General features: G+C 43.9%; 1 long non-coding RNA gene across 1 annotated transcript in view; it reads right to left on the bottom strand.

The window, feature by feature from the left end:
- Nucleotides 1-15,325, bottom strand: part of LOC117282260 — a 114,829-nt gene extending 99,504 nt beyond the window's left edge. The window contains exon 1 of the long non-coding RNA XR_004512953.1: nt 15,032-15,325. This is a non-coding gene — a long non-coding RNA (uncharacterized LOC117282260). The remainder of the gene's footprint in view (nt 1-15,031) is intronic.
- Between the last annotated feature and the right edge of the window lie 1,103 nt (nt 15,326-16,428).

Below are 16,428 nucleotides of genomic sequence, written 5' to 3'. Positions count from 1 at the left end.
TAGACGACCCTAGCAACAGCGAACGGAATAAAAGCCGGCTGAGAAGCAAGCGAGACTCAGTGTGTTATCAATAGTTCTCAAGGCAGCTACTTCCGAGTTAGTTCCGAGTTAGCCAGCAACCAATCAGTTGTATTCTGGCATTTTCAGTGTAGCATTTGTGATACTGCAGATAGCAGTAATTGTGAATCTGTAATTTGGGTGATTGTAAGTGCGAATGTGAAATAAAATTCGCTATATCAAATACTGCGTGAAGTTATTTGTCGCGTTATACACCCAACACGTGACACTACAATAAAAATTAGTTTTAACACTTGCAATTAACAAAAGCATGTATTGAAATGAAACGATATTTAATTAACAAGTATTTAATTTTTTTCTGCAAAGAAATTCAAACGTTTAAATGTCAAAGTTCAGTGTGATGGATGAGCCTGCTTTTGAGAACAAAGTTTATCAAAACGTGGTGTAATATCAGAAATGGCCACTCTAACTTCTTTAGCAATATTTAGCCTTCAACGATCTTTGAGTTTATAGCTGCCAAAGCAGAAAAGCCTGTCTCGCATAAGTAAGTTGTTGCGAAAGGAATCAGCAACTTCAGTGCTTTTTGGCTCAAAGTTGGGAATTCCTTGCCAATATGTATCCAGAACTCCAACAGAGCCTATTCCTTAAATTTACTTGTTAATGAAGTATCACTAGTGAGATCGATGAGTTGGTCTTGCTCATTTACATTCAGAGATGATGGCCCAGGAGCATTTTCGAATGGGTTTTAAATCCAATTAAATTCATCAAAATCATTGCAAAAGTATTTTTCGAAATGAACTTTCAACATTATGAGATGATCAAGCAGGAAGCTTTTTATGTCCATTGGACGCAATGGATTATCAGTGTCTTGTACCATTGGCACCAGAGTAGGGAACATGTCTAGCGTGTCACTTTCCATACTGTTTCTCCAGAGCTCTAATTTTCTCATGAATGCCTTCACTTTGTCATTCCAAGAAAGTACAGTTGCCTCATTCCCTTGAAGTGAAGTGTTGAGGATATTTAGTTTCTCAAATATATCTGTGAGGTAATCCTTGTTGCTGAAACTGTCTGCCAGTGAGCGATTTCCCTTTAAAAAACAGAACACCTCATGCCTCAGCTTAAACATTCTCTTTAATACCTTGCCTCTTGAAAGCCATCGAGCATCACTAAAAAACAACAGAGCGGTGTGTTCGGCACCCATTTCCTCACACAGCATTTTAAAAAGTCTAGACTTCAGAGGATTTCAGAGGATGCGGCTGCTGCCGAACTATCAACGCTGTCTCTGGCATACGCGTTTTATAATTTCCGGTAAAGAGAATAATTCTTAGTTATTTTGAAATTCATGATAATTAAAGCCTGTACTCATCAAAAGATTTTCTATATGTATTTTTATTTTTTGTTATTTTCTAATTGATTTAGGGTAGTTTTAATTTTTATCTGTAGGAAAGTATGCTGCGTTTTGAGTCAAAACGAAGACAGAACACACACACATACCCAGGAAGCCCAACAGTATAACACACGCAGTCGCAGGAGCACGACACAACAAAACCACAACACACAAGATAGTGAAGGAGTGCTCCAACAAAGGAGAATGGGCGTGACTGACGTAGTGAGGGGCGACGTAGCGATGTGGTATCCTGAACAATTTTAATATTTTTAACGTTGGACAATGTATATGATAGATACATATTTTAGTTATTTTAATGTGTGAACATGGCATGCAATGAACTGGTTTGACGTGGATAAGTAAGCACCTGAAGATGGCATTATTATGCCGAAACATGTAGTGCGAGGGAGAGAAGGAGAAAAATGAGTGTATGCACTGCAAGACGGATTAAATAAATCATGGACTTAAATCAGTGCAACAGGACGCTAAAATATAACATTGTCATACTGTGTTCATTTCCTGACTTGTTCGTACTGTTGATCTCGTGCGTAACAAGACGGAAAATGTACGTTTAACGTAATATTTTAAGCGTGTTCACATATTTAATCTCTGAAATCAGCGAAGATGGCAGCCGTGGTTCGCTAACATAGCAACAACAGTGTGTTCCCGTCAGTATGGTAACAGACAGAGCGATGCTTCCTGCAGTACGCAGAGCGTGCGACGCGCCCAACTGAACTACACAGGGAGAGCGATGCTTCCAGCAGTAAGCAGAGAGTGCGACGCGCCCGACTGAACATAGGGAGAGCGATGCTTCGAGCAGTACGCAGAGCGTGCGACGCGCCCGACTGAACACAGGGAGAGCGATGCTTCCAGCAGTACGCAGAGCGTGCGACGCGCCCGACTGAACACATGATGAGCGACGCGTCCGACTGAACACAGGGAGAGAGATGCTTCTGACAGTACGCAGAACGAGCGACCAGCCAGACCCGTTTTCATTTGACAAGTCAGTCATTCGCGTGCCGAACCCAGGAGCGTGTTTTTGCGTTCTCTTTAACGGCACAAATAAATTGAACTGATTTTGAAACTTCGAAACATATGGCTCTGTGTAGTCTTCCTGTGTGCGTGCCGCTGCTTGTCTTTACGGCACGCACGCAGGAAGACTACACAGAATAACACCTGTACAGTGTGGAAACAAGAACTAGCCGCTGCAGCACTTTAGACATAGGGCGAGTAACCCTAACGATTTTAAATTTTAAATTTAAAAGTTAGAGAAAATTTTAGAGGATTTTAAAATTATAACTAAAGATTTTATAGTGCTACTACAGGAAAATCAAAATTGACGTGTGCAAAATAATCTACATACCAGACAGATATCAACGAGGTAGATGTTGATAATAACGAAGAAAATAACAATGTGTTTTTTAAATATTAAATTTTAGACTGGGTTCAGTGTGGCAGCAACGTAAGAGTATACACCTGATGATGGCCGTTAGAGGCCGAAACATGTAGTGTAGAAGAGAGCAAGATCAAAGACATATAATATATATTGTTTGCACATGGGACGGAGTTTGTATCATTTATTCCATCTTGTTTTTAGCCAAAAATTCCTGCACAATGTAAGCCTATGCGGTCGTGCGTTGTCATGGTGGAGTACCCAGCCGTTCGTGAGCCACTTCTCTGGACGTTTTCTCCTCATGTCCTCCCTCAAACGCCTTAGAACATCGCGATAGAACTTTTTATTGACTGTCTGACCAGGAGGGACGAACTCCTTATGAACAATCCCGTCAGTACATAAAAAAAACAGATCAACATGGACTTAATGTTGCTCTTGACTTGTCGAGCTTTTTTTGACCGAGGTGAAGAAGGGCTCTTCCATTGCGACGATTGCTGCTTGCTTTCAGGGTCGTAGCCATAAACCCAACTTTCGTCACCAGTGACAACCTTCGAAAGAAAGTTTGGATCCTCTTGAAGCTGTTGCTGAAGTTCCCTGCAGACTTCCAAGCGATGCTGCTTCTGTTCATTTTGCAGCAGTCGTGGCACAAACTTCGCCGCAATCCTCCTCATGTTCAGTTCCTCTGACAAAATTCGTTGACATGTACCATAACTTAGTTCCAAAGTGTTACAGAGGTCTTGGATGGTCAGTCTACGATCTTGCAGAATCAGATCCCTAACTTTCGCGACATTTTCTGGTGTGGTGCCAGTTGACGCCCGTCCCGAACGATCGTCATCATCAGTCGATGTTCGGCCATTTTTGAAACGCTTATACCAGTTGTAAGTTTGTGTCTGACCTAACCTGTTGTCACCAAAAGCTTGCTTCAACATTTGGCGCGTTTCTGCAGCGGTTTTACCAAGTTTAAAACAAAACTTTATACAGACACGCCATCGCAAACTCACGGAAACACAACAATGGAAATACGTTCACCAACAATAAACCCAACCACTCAACTCGACGCCGCTTGCTACACTGATTAAAGAAGGGTGTGTGGAGAGACACATAGCGGCATTTCCATGTACTCATAATCATTCGCGCGCAAAATTCAAATTTCGGGAACTTTTGGATTGCACCATGTATTTCGTTTACACACATTTTAATCATCTTAACTACTTTCATGGGTGCCCCAAACTCCATCAAAATATTTTACAATACTTCCCTCTTAACTGAATTATACGCTTTCTTGACGTCTATGAAGAGCTGATGTACTGTCTCATTATGTGGATCTATACATCCAGTCCACCATACGCCTTCGTGGCGTAGTGCTTAATTAGTGAAGCAGAAGGACAGCTTTACGTTTTTACTTACATTTACTGCCTCATCGTACTCCCATTTACCAGTCGCTCAGCTGCTCAACAAATTCCCTTCTGTGTTCTCAAGCGCCTACAAATGATGCCGTATCATCATATCCACCTTCCCTTCAGGTTTTGGGCCAACGAGTGCCACGCAGTGACGCGCACGACAGCAGAAAAATCGAAGGAGCATAAATGCGTTAACGAGAACCGTTAGGGCATAACAGCTTAACTTATGTTTAGCAACCAGACTAGTGTTGACCTTCGAATGTCATGGAACTTGGGCGTTAGTTAGCCTTGGCCATCAGCCCACATCTCGAGATCTCAATAGCTGTTGTTTAAAACACAGTGGTAACCATATGTACCACTGTGTTAACATTAAGAAATTCTTCATTCTGTCAACACAGTGTATTTGTGTGTTCCGTGTGGTTCTCATAATAAACAGCGACTGTTTCCCCAAACAGCATCCACCGGTTGGGCTTTGTAGACTAGACATCATGTGTTTCCTGTGAGGTACGGACTGAATTCGTATATATTGTGGCGTAGAGACCCACTTCTAAGCAGTCACCGTGTAAACATCGGCTGTTGCTAGGTAACGTCAACAAACTTCAAGCACGCAACAATGGAAGAACGGCGTTTTCTATGTGGTCCGGGTCGCGACTGTTGCTATGCAACGACCAGATAAGTACGCCTCTAAAACAATAGAGGCTGTGTTTTCTGCGGGGTCCGTGCCGAGGAGTTATCTTGAAGACAATTTACACTACAGGATTCTTTATTCCAAATTATCACTTTTATCGTACAGACACCTTCCCAGGAAAAAAGGGAGAACTGCCGTTGCAGTGAGAAGAGGCATTCGCCACAAACATGTAGACCTGCCTCCTCTTGGTTCGATAGAAGCTACAGGGGTTTGCATACCGATTGGTAATATCGAAGTACTACTTGAAGCAGTCTATAAATCCCCAGGCCACACCTGGAATGATGCACACATCACTGAGCTCTTAAGCTTTAGACATATGTCGATACTGGCAGGAAATTCTGAATGCTAAACATCCACTTTGGAATAGTGTCGTTTCCAACCCATCAGGCGTGAAACTGCTGAATTTACTGTATATAAATGAGTTTCAAATTTCAGCACCACAATGTCCCACTCATTACTCTCCTACGGGAAATGGTGACGTGCTCATATTGTTGTGCACAAGAATGTCCGGCTGTCAGAAGTCATTGTCTCTGATATTCTGGACTCAGATCACCTGCCAATCATTTTCCACTTGCCTGATCATGTTAGAACTAGGAATCTTTCGGAGCCGGTTGACAAATTCACAGATTGGAAGCGGTTTCAAAGCTTGGCCTCTGAATTAATTTCACCTGGAATCCAAATTAACTCGGACGAAGAAGCCGATAAAGAGGCCCGCGGCTATACAACCTCTATAGCTTCGGGGTATCGGCTGTCGACAAGCAAAATTACACTCTCGGACCTTAATAAGGACATACCTGGTCTGGAAAGTTTGCTGAAACATACGGAGGTTAAGGAAACTGTGGCAAGTAACTCGGGATCCTGCATGTAAAACGGCACTCCACTGGGTCGCCAAAACCATCAGGCGAATGAAACGTAGAAAGGCACTAGAACGGTGGGAAACAAAAACAGGGAACTGTGAGGTCACACCTCACGCCCTGTAGCCTATTACGAAATCGCTTATGCAAAGGCATGGACCAAAGGCACCAACCGCTGTTCATGGACCTTTAGGAATAACATATCACCCTGATGAGAAAGCCAACGTGATAGAGGTTTGTTTAGAAAACCAGATCACATCTCATGACCTATGTGACGAAAGCCACGTGCGACAGGTAGAGACTACAGTCCAAGCTCTGGTTGCAACTGTAGAAGGCGCAATTTCGAAAGGCTTGTGGACTTGATGGTATTCCAAATGAATGCCTTAGGAGTCTTTCGAGAAGACCACATGTACATCTGCCACATTTATTGAATCACTGCCTTCGGCTGTACCATTTTCCAACGCCTTGGAAGGAAGCAAAGGTTATAACGTTGCCGAAACCCGGTAAGGACCCAAAATTTCCTCAAAATTTACGCCCAATTAGCCTCTTGTCTACAACAGGCAAGCTATTCGAAAAAGTTATGTTGAAAATAGTCCAAAGGCACATTGAACAAAAAGGCCTCATTAATGCCAGGCAGTTTGGTTTCTGTGCCCGTCATAGCACGACACTTCAATGTATGAGGCATACGGGCCATGTCACCTTAAATTTCAAACAATAACATGTCTACAACTGCTGTATTCTTGGATATTGAAAAAGCCTTTGATAAAACATGGCACACTGGCTTGCTATATAAATTATCTACATTAAAATTTTCGATAAGTCTAATCAAATTTATTAGTTCTTTCCTTTCTCAGAGAAAATTCAGAGTTTAATTCAAAGGCGAAACGTCTACACCAAGGGATATACAAGCAGGAGTGCCACAAGGTTCTGTTCTCTCCCCCACACTGTACAGTCTATACATAAACGATACGCCCCAAACTCCTGGTGTCTATGTAGGTCTCTTTGCTGACGACACCTGTATATATGCGACAGATCGCAAAGAGAGTTATGTTCTCAGAAAGCTGCAGCGAGGTCTCAGTGTTATTAAGACGTGGTGTGAGCGCTGGTACATAACAATCAATGAAGATAAAACACAGGCAATCTACTTCTCTCATAGACTTAGGCCCCCTCAGACTCATCTTACATTGAACGGCGAGAATATCCCCTTTGTGAATCATGTAAAATACCTGGGCGCAATCTTCGATAAGAGTATTATGTGGAGACTTCACACAGATATGATTGAAGCCAAGGCCTTCAAAGCATTTATTAGAAACTACTCCCTATTCAAAAGTGAGCGTTTAAACGCAAACATTAAACTGTCCCTCTATAAGGCACTGATCAGATCAGTAATGACTTACGCTTGTCCCGCCTGGGAATTAGCGGCAGACACCTACCTCCTAAAATTGCAGCGCATGCAAAACAAGGTTTTGCGCACCACTGGAAATTTTCAAAGGCGCACACCAGTCCACGACTTGCGTAATCGTATACGATTATATTACAAAAGTGTGCAGACGACAAGCAGAAGTCATACAAAATCATGAGAATGAACACGTTCGCGGTATAGGACAAGGTGAAGCCAGACACATAGATGTTAAGAGGCTTAAACTTGGCGATGGTCAAGAATACGACCGTTCAAATGACTAAGATTTCGATGTAGCATAAGATCTGTAAGTTAGGCATGATCTGCTCTGTTAAGCCTGTACTGACAGAGGACTTGTGTGTAGTGCAAAAGGAAGAATTTTCAATAACATGTTATATGTGCGAAATACACACTTGACGAAAGGCCAAGCGTATTCATAAGAGACAACCCCACCTTCTCGTCAGAGAGAATGTTACATAGGACTATTGCCGCAAAGTACAGTTGGGAAAAAAATCTCTGGTCGTGGTCCTCAAGGGGACTGACGCCAAGACTAAGTGATTGGCGGTAAACCGCCAGTCGTAAAGTAACTCTGGCTCTGACTCTTGACTCTGACTCTACAGGAGTCAATTGAGAGTTCACCAGCGGGCAAAGGAAGCGGAAGAATCTCCATTGCCAGGACACGACTATTGAAGACTGAAAACCACAGTGTGTAACAGTGAACTGTATAATGTGTGGATCGGAGATAGCGCTGCAGTAAATGCGATTAAGAGATGTTGTAACCAAAGTGCCAATAAATCCAATCATCCCAACTAGAACCCGTCACTTTCGTTGCGCGCATCACCCTAAAAGTGACAATATAGTAATTTAGTTTAGTCTTTAAGGTTACCGTGGGCGTCCTCGGTCATGGAGAAAATGGTGAATCTGTACCAAAATTTCACGTTGCACTACTTGCTTCACATTCATCCCTCCCAACAGTAACATAAAATCTCGCCCTACTACTGTCCTTCCGAAGTTAATATCAAAAACCTGATGAGACACAGTAAAATCCCGGCTCAATGCCCAATTCCTAACTCTTTGCCTTGTTCAATGCTCTGTCTCGAAACGGACGTACTTGTACAAGGACAAGCGGGCAGTGACTGGGGGCCTACAATGCAGGAAACATTTTCTGTGGCCCTCTCTTAAAACGCATTGTCTCTCGTGATAAATACACCGCTATGAGCAAGAAGTATTATCAATTTAAAACTGAGAAAGTTGACTCGAGTGTTAATACTAGATTAACGTGAGGCTTCAACGGGTTACCACTACAAACAGCGGCAGATAAACCTGCAATGCGCCACTACAGCACAGCTGCTGGCAACCCAGAAATACCAACATGGCCTGATGAATGATTGCGTGAGAGAAATATCGATTTATGATACAACAGTTCTTTTTAATCAAAATGGCAGGAGGCTTTAGATATCGGCCCGCGTGGCTGTCGTTCCTTCGAACTCCCACCCTGCCAGCCCGCCCATTCTACATTCGTATATTGTGCCCCAAATTTGTCTGAAATGGGGGAGCAGGGTTCAACAGTCTTCCCCGAAAACCAGTTGTCCTCATTTAGGTTCACTGTGGTTTTCCGCAGTCCCTTCAGCTAAGGAGTCACGATCGCTCCGGTCAAAATAATTTTAAAAAATATTCGCTAATTCATCCATTCGATTCTGTAGAGTCTAGCTACTGACAGTATCGTTAAATAAATAAAAAATACAATTGCATTCTTTTCAGCTCCTTTGATGATACATAACCTCAGCAGCAAATACAGAGTCTAACATATAACGTGTCCGTTAAAGTTGTCGCGAGCCGACCACTGGCAAGCTACGAGTAATTCTGTCGGTGTCGTATCAGACATGTGATTTCCAACCTCAGGTCGCGAAGGGTTATCAAAGGAGTCTGTTTAATGCCGAGGTTATGAGAATCCGTGGCCAGTGTCAGACTATCGCAAAACGTCCAGAAAGACCGAATTTACGTCACTTATATAGCAGTAACCATGCGTTGTACAAAACAACGTATGATCGCCTTAACCCTTTAACGTGCGGTGGTTACCATATGTACCGCCTAATTGAACATTAATAAGAACTCAGCGGTTTGCCTACAGAATGTATTTATGTGTTCTATATGGTTCTCACAATAAACAGCTGCTGTTTCCCCAAGCAGCATTAACCGGTTCGGCTGTGTAGCGGAGACGTAATGTGTTTCCTGTGAGGTACGAACTGAATGTATAAATATTATCTAGGTGTATTTCAGTGTCCATTTCACACTGTCCTTCTCACAAGGACGAGCACGCAGCGTGGAAACCTTCAAATCCGGAAGGGTTTGTTTCACCCATAAAGTACAGTGTCTCTCACTGCTCCCTCTCTTTCTCTCCTGTTTCCATTTTTCTTTCAGTCTTCATGCTTCACATGCGGCCGAGCCAATGTTAAATCTAATGCAGACCTTCCAACGTTATTATCAAAATTCATTCCGATCATACACAGTAAAGCTCTGGCTCGAATTCTCTCCTCTGCTCACAGCAAAGCCCACTTCCAACGCTTTATCCTTTCACTTCTTAAAGCTTTACCCTATAGCAAACGTACCGCCACCAGAACGAGCGGACACCGCCTTTGAACCTTCAAAGCAGGAGTCCTTTTACTACTAGTTCACCCAAATCTAGTGCTGCTCACTAACCCCCCCCCCACTTTCTCTTCTTTCTCTCCCCTTCAATGTTCAGAACTGCAGTCAGATTCCACAGATGGAACAGCAAGTTCGGCTTCTGAATATGCATTCAATTTCTCCACAACAAACGCAACGCCGTCCGCCAAAGCTGCTCAGTCAAGTGACACAGAGCAAAACTACTCAAATTCGCGGCTCCACGGTACAAAACTGCATTTACCACTATGGAGCCATCTATGCGGAACTGTTAAAATTTACTCTGTAGAACACAGTCGTAACGGTGCATACACTTAATTAAGCACGTCTGCAAGACGTGTGGGGGACTGGTGGTATAGCTCCATCCTCCTTAAACTCGACACCCGATGGAGGTCTGTGGCCAGCTTCAAAACCTTGCCGCTTCCCCCCCCCCCCCCACACACACACAAGAAATATCCCTAGGAACTTACTCGTACTGTATAGGAGATGGTCTCGACACCAAGCACAAGATAAGAATCTCTGTACCTGCCATACATCGAATCCCGATTCCTCGGCCGTCAAGTTCTGGTGGAAAATGGGTCTCCTTAATTTCGTGGCGAATTTCGAGTTGTCAGGATAGGAAACAATGTCCGTCACCAAAGTGAGCAGGTGTGCTCTGCTGGCGTGTTTCAGGGCACGAGACCATGTAAGCCTGAACTCTGAAAACTATGAAAACTGTCATGTCGGACCTCGATCAGCCGTAGCACGCGACTTCCTCGTACGAAAACATGCTGCCTACTCCGTAATGTAAAGTCAAAAGTAAAGTAAAACTAAACGCCATAAAGACGTACAGAGAAGTGCACGTATAGCTCCACACATTCTCAACCTTGGCACTACCCGAAGATGGTCAGCTTCACATTCCGGCCGCTTTACCCCAGGGAAATTGTTTCCGATATCCTTTGGATAGGAGACTGGGTGGGTCTGAGCTAGTCTGGAAGCTACAACGAAGAAAACAATCATCTACCACTACCGAGAATCGAACCCAGATTCCGCAGTCGTCACTATAACGACTGAGCTAACCCTATTCCGTACGATGCATAAAATATTCGAATGGAGTCTTTACAGTTTATTAACCTTTCTTAAATTCTGCCTATCCATTCATGGTCCCAAGTAGGAACAGCTTCGACTTCATCCTGATCACCGTGGCAGAAAACCGAAATTTCCATACAACTTAAGGAGAAAATTTCCTACTTCGATTTCTTTGAAGGACATGTTTAACAACCAGGCGCTTATACTATCTGACAGACAGATGGACAGACATGACATCTACAAAACGCGTTCTTTCTGAACTCTGAGAAGAACGCTCATAAAATGGGGAAACAATAAGACAAAAGTCACTGCATTGCAACAAAACAGGGCCCTGTATTTATATCCCCAAGGAACGGGGTGGCCCAGTTATGCCCCGAGGCACACTGTTCCCTTTTGCTTCGCATCCTACGACTCGCAGGGCAACGGTGGAGGTATTCGAACCCGTCTCCACGCAGAGATTTAAAGCCTGAATTTCTTCTATACACATTACGTCTCCGCTACAAAGCCCAGCCGGTTAATGTTATTTGGGGAAACAGTCGTTTATCATGAGAACCATATGGAACACACAAATACACTTCCAAATAATATGTAAGAATTCAGTTCGTCCCTCGCAGGAAACACATTACGTCTCCGCAGCAAAGTCCAACCGGTTAATGCTGTTTAGGGGAACAGTCGCTGTTCGTTATGAGAACCATACGGAAGCCATAAATACACTTCCAAATAATATATAACAATTCAGTTCGTACCTCACAGGAAACACATTACGTCTCCGCTACAAACAGCAGCCAGTTAACTCTATTTCGGGAAAATCGCTGTTTATTGTGAAAATGATACAGAACATGCAAATGAACTCTGTGGGCAGAAGGTTGAGTTTTGGTATGTTAAAGCAGGTTGTATACATATACGAAGGGCGTTCCATATATAATGCCTCCTATTTTTGTGTGTTAATCTGTAACGTCTGAGCTGGATGTTTGTGGTGCTGTAGTAAAGGTTGAACCTTCCCGCCAATGTACTCTTGTTAGTTTGGTTGTCGTGCGACAGATAGCGACAGCAGAGCAATCTACCAAAATGGCGTCTGGCACAGAAGTGCGTACTAAGCAGATTTGTGTTACTGAATTTCTCACTGCCGAACAAATTGCACCCAGTGACATCCATCGACGCTTGCTACAGGTGTACGGAGACGAAACAGTGGATGTCAGCACAGTGAGACGGTGAGTAGTGCGTTTCAACAGTTGCGAAAGTGAAGTGCATGACAAGCCACGCCATGGGCGTCCCTGCTCAGCTGCCACTCCTCACAATGAACAGCGCCTCGATCAGCTCATCCGTACCGATCGGCAGATAACAACCAGGGAACTGTGTGCATGGCTTAATATCGGCTGTAATGTATTGGAAATGATGTTGGGGAAGCTGGATTACTGCAAAGGTTGTTCCAGGTGGGTCCGGCAGATGCTTACACAGGACCACAAAACTCTTCGAATGGAGGTCTGTCAGGACCTGTTGCACCAATTTGAGGCTGAAGGTGACAAGTTTCTGGACAGCATCTTCACCGGAGATGATACGTGGTGTCACCACTAAGAGCTGGAATCCAAAAGACAGTCCATGGAGTGGCGACATCCGGATTCCCCAAGAAAAACAGTTCAAGACACAGGCATCGGCAGGGAGAGTGTTGTGCACGGTCTTTTGGGATAGGCGGGGTGTGATTTTCTTGAATTTCCTGGAGCCTGGTGAGACTGTCAATTCTTAACGCTACAAGACGACGCTGACTAAGCTGCAGGCCCGCATTTCCCGAGTGAGTTCAGAGAAAAAGACAACATTTCACTTGTAAGACGATAACGCTAGACCCCATACCAGTTTGGCGACCACCGCGCACATTGCGAAGTTTGGCTGGACTGTCCCACCACATCCACCTTATAGCCCCGGTTCAGCACCTTCAGACTTCCATCTCTTTGGACCTATGAAAGATGGACTGCGTGGGCAACATTTTCCAGACAACGATGCTGTCATTGCAGCTGTAAGAAAGTGGCTACCGCAAACCTTTACGGGCTCGGCATACAGGATCTTGTTCATCGCTGGCAAAAGTGCATAACGAATGGTGGCGATTATGTGGAAAAATAACTGTAAGTAGCTGAAATCTTGCTCTATTTCATTTCGTTATTATGCTTCCTGTATCTGTTGTAGTTTTCATTAAAAAATAGGAGGCATTAATACGGAACGCTCCTTGTACTAACCACTAGGTTTCAAAAGGCTAATTCCAAACACAGTCTGTCAACATTCCTTGCCTGAACTGCAATGCTTAGCAGTGAACTGGGCACTTCATTACATTTATACAAGGCTTCATACAATCGATACACCCACACTCTGAAGACAGGATTTCTGAAATGCCCCACGGTTATTCAACAGTGACCTTTTGTTTCAGCACCATGGAACCATCCTGGCGGAACAACAACAAACAGCAACACAGCCGTGATCTCGCACGTTCGACCGTAAGGCGTCGTCACAGGAACATTACAAAGATGGAAAGGCCAATTTAATTCGCCACAAAAACAACAAAAAAAGTTACTGTATTAACAGTTTCATGTTAAATCTTATCTGCCCGTGGCTTCATTGTTTTACATTACAACAAGAGAATACGAAAGCAAAACATTTACCTGACAGCGCCAGCAGCAAGTTCGTTGTACGGTATTGAAGCTATACGCAAATCCAACACTGACATACGAAGAAAAACCAACTACAGTGCTTCTCAACCGGGGGAAGGGGGCGAGTTCTCCTGGGAGGAAAGGCTTGGAAAAGGCTCCTGTGGGAGTAAAGTCACGACTTGAAAAGAAATCAAAATTTTAATGTCAAATTAAGCTAAAATGATCTCTTTAAGGTGAAGGTAAAGCTATCCCTGTAACAGGACGTGGATGTCCATACAGTTGAGACGTCGAGGCTCCCACATCCTCTGGACAATCGGCTCACAGATGGCGGTGAGGTTGTCAGACTTACGAGCCGACCGGCCGCCCTTTACCCACAGGAAGATTCCTGGTACTCATTTCTGTTAGAGGCTGAGTCGACCCCAGGGCCATAATGCGTCTGGAAGGATCCCTGTGCAAAATGAAAAGTACTGCGCCACGAAGACGTATAGAGAAGTGGATGTATAGATCCACACTTTCTTGAACTCGGCATTAACTGGAGGTGAATGATTAGATTCATGCCGCGGCCACTTCATCCCCGGTACCCACTGGATAGGAGGTTGAGTAAACCCCAGGGCCGCCCATCAGTATTAAGAATCCAGAGATTAAAAATACATTAAGAGTGTTTATATTTCATTTTTGTATTTGCCAGCATCATTCACACCGAGTGCTCTCATTCTACAGACGTGGTTCTTTTACTCACAATATTGGTACTGTGCGCTTTTCCATTTTAACACAGCGCGTTATCTTCAAAGCCGGAAGAGTGGAGTCGTTATAGCGACAGGCTACGGGCTGGACGACTGAGCGGTCAGAGTTCGAGTCCTGGTAGGGTCAAGAATTTTCTCTCCTCCACCTAGTCCAAACCGGCTCTGGGGGTCCAACCAGCTTCCTAGCCAGTGGGTACCGGGGGGCTTTCCCCGGGGGTAAAGCGTCCGAGGCGAGAAGCTGACCACTCACCTCCATCAAGTACCGGTGTGAAGAAAACTTGGGCCTATACATCCACTCCCCCATACGTCTTCGTGGCGCAGTGCTTAATTGGTTAAGCACAGGGACAACTTTAATTTAAGAACGATCTACTTGTATTTCACCGTGACGTCCCAGCCACAAGGCATACCATTGTATATATAACCAGCAATGTTTCAGTACATCATTTACCTTAAGGATTAATTCTGCTCTCTGAAGCAGATTGTGCTTAGCCAACGAACTGCTTCACGAATCCGCACTCTTGACGTTTTGATCTAGGTCGATGCTTCCCTGATTTGCTTACAGCTGCCTACATTAACAATCTGTATAGATCGAGGTCACGAGATGGATTGTTCCTCCGCAACTGCACGATATTCTGGAAGCCTGCCAGACCTTTACAGCAGTCAAGACTTCTACGTTTTCCGAGAATGATGAAAGATTATAAGCCAGAGGTTAGGGAAAGATAAATGAGGATAAAACACACAAACTGTTGTTACTGTTATAAAGATAAGCACTAAATGTACTCACAAATGTGTACTCCAAGCGACGATATGATGTGAAGGTTCCAGACAAAATCAAGACCGCGATGAAACGTCAAATCACACTAGCACTTACACACATTCAACTAAACACACCACGACACTTAAAGCACAATACACAAATCACAGGCACACGCTCACACGCTTAGTAAGTTTGTTCAGTGTTCAACTATTAGCTGGAATACGATTACTCACGGAGCCATGTCGCCCCGTAGGTACACAACAACGTGCAACCTACAACTCCAGAATCCCGCTTCGCACTGACGCGCTGTGCGCTTTGCTACGTCACGTTTGTCCGACTGGCAGTGTTGCCACGACAACCTCCTTCACCATGCGCGCAGAGGAGGGTGGTGCGGGGAACTGTTCTTAGCGGTTGATCTTAACGGCTTCTGAGCATCTTTCGTTTCTTTTGAATAAAAAGAAAGTAAAGAGAAAAACAGCAGTGACCGTTCTAGTTTTGGAAAAGACTCTTTCAAAGCTCGTGTGCAGTAAAACGCAAAAAATGATTTTGAATGGCGAAATGAGGACTGGGTAGAACGAGGTCGTTTCCCAGTGCGCATGCTGATCCATTATTTGCCTCGTGTGATCCAAGCCTTACGTCGTAGATGTGGTGGGATGAATCACGCCGTGAACGCAAGTGCGGCATCCGGGAAGTGACCCCGTGTAGTCTGGTAGATTACCAATGTTTCGGACGAACATACTACCTCCACCTTCAGAGTCTAAGAGTGAGGCAGCAAGCTAGCTCTCCTTTTCAATTAACTAATACCATTACATGAAGACGTATAAGGGGAGTGTATATACAGTTCCACATATTTTTCATTTCATGCATCCTGTTGTGTTATATTACATAAATTCTTTATTAAAACCGTCACAGCACAACTATATCAAGGTCAGTGCCTGGTTTTGGCTCTGCTACATGTTTCGGCTATTAATAGCCATCATCAGGCAAATACACGGTTAACATATATACACCACTGAAGCGCAGCACTAGTAAAATTGGATACAATAATATTAATTACTTTAAAATACTTGACATAAAACTGCAATAAATTAGATTATATAAAACAAAAGTTATAGTATAAAACAAGAATAAAATACTTCAATTGATGCTTTACATCATCGAGCCAGTCGTTGGATTTTATGATTTTGTTTCGTTCCCAAACGTTCCGAAACGTCGGTTGTCTTCCTAGGGAATACACGACTTCTAACCGGTACATGTTGTGCGGTGGGCAGGATTGGTTGGCGCCGGACAGCCTGGATTCAAGAAGGACCCTAACATGCGTGACGAACGAGTTACCCATTCCACATAACACTGAACACTGAACACGGCAAGAGCTGTTACAGACGAAAGGGTAAATATTTACAGTCGCTTTTCAATACCCAAAT

This window comes from Cryptotermes secundus, unplaced genomic scaffold, assembly GCF_002891405.2.
Source record: "Cryptotermes secundus unplaced genomic scaffold, Csec_1.0 scaffold833, whole genome shotgun sequence".
Classification (NCBI taxonomy): Eukaryota; Metazoa; Arthropoda; class Insecta; order Blattodea; family Kalotermitidae; genus Cryptotermes; species Cryptotermes secundus.
This window is presented reverse-complemented; position numbering and strand designations above follow the sequence as displayed.